Genomic DNA, 1574 nt, shown 5'->3' on the forward strand with positions numbered 1-1574 from the left:
CCTCGAGCACAGAATTCTCGGGCGGATCTGTTGTCTAAACTGACACACAGTCGGAATAAATCTCAATTAACCTCGGTGATCCGAACCACGCTGGATAAACCCTTGTTAGAGACGTGCTCCATTGATCTCACCTCCTCAAAGACTGACTGGCGACACGAAATCGTACAACTAATGACTCAACAGGAACAGGGCGGGTTCGTGAATGCCTCCGACTCTAAACGAATCGCCCGTTATACGTTCATCGGCGCCGACCTTTACCGACGCGGGTATACCACCCCACTATTGAAGTGCCTATCTGCAGATGAAGGAAAATATGTCATTCAAGAGCTGCATCACGGAATCTGTGGAACACACTCGGGCAAAAGACTATTTCGAGCAAAAATCCTACGAGAAGGCTTCTACTGGCCTACCATTGAAAGAGACTGCGCAGATTTCATACGAAGGTGCATCTCTTGTCAATCTCATGGGCATGACACCCGAATCCCTCCATCCGAACTCATGGGAATCATCTCCCCATGGCCCTTCGCTCAGTGGGGGATGGACATAGCCGGCCCCCTGCCGATCGGGAGCGGACAGCGCAAGTATCTCCTTGTGGCAGTAGACTATTTCACCAAGTGGATCGAAGCGGAGGCCCTCGCAACAATTACCGCCCGGAAAGTACAGAGTTTCATTTGGCACTTAATATGCAGATTCGGCATTCCACAGAAACTCATTACAGATAACGGTCGGCAATTCATAGACCGGACGCTAGAAGATTTCCTCCGCGGACTTGGTATTAAACATGTTACTAGCTTAGTAGAACATCCCCAAACTAATGGTCAAGCAGAGGCGGCCAATAAAGTCATAATTGCTGAACTGAAGAGACGACTGGAACAAGTCAAGGGTTTATGGGTTGAAGAGCTACCTGAAGTATTGTGGGCCTACCGTTGCACACCGCACGGCGCTACCGGAGAAACCCCTTTCAACCTCACGTATGGAACGGACGCTATGCTACCGGTCGAAGTAGGAGAGCCCTCCTTGCGGCGGAATATACAAGATATGACCTTGAATGATCAACAATTGAGGATAAACTTAGATACATTGCCTGAACGACGCGAAGCAGCCTTAGTCAAAAATGCAGCTCAGAAAAGACTTATCACTCGGCGTTACAACTCCAAAGTTAAACCACGCAGCTTTGCCGAGGGAGACCTAGTTTGGCGTAAACGAGGAGACGCCCGGAAAGACAAAACGCACGGGAAGCTCGCCGACAAATGGGAGGGACCCTTTCGCATCAAGGACGACCTGAAAAATGGGGCGTATCGCCTAGAACAGCTTGTTGACGGAACGACCGTTCCCAACACATGGAACGTAACTCATCTTAAGTTCTACTATAGTTGAATAATTGAAATTATTATATGTTGATCCTTACGAACAATGTTGTTTCTCTTAGCATATTATCAATGAAGTATTCCAGTTCAGATATACAATTTGCATTTATATTACCGGACGCCATGTCCACTAGATTTCTCAATCTAGAAACACCAATGGGGCGCCATGTCCCCTAGATTTTTCAATCTAGAAAAATACGGGACGCC

The sequence above is a fragment of the Vigna radiata genome, chromosome 7 (genome assembly GCF_000741045.1).
Source record: "Vigna radiata var. radiata cultivar VC1973A chromosome 7, Vradiata_ver6, whole genome shotgun sequence".
In the NCBI taxonomy this organism is placed as follows: domain Eukaryota; kingdom Viridiplantae; phylum Streptophyta; class Magnoliopsida; order Fabales; family Fabaceae; genus Vigna; species Vigna radiata.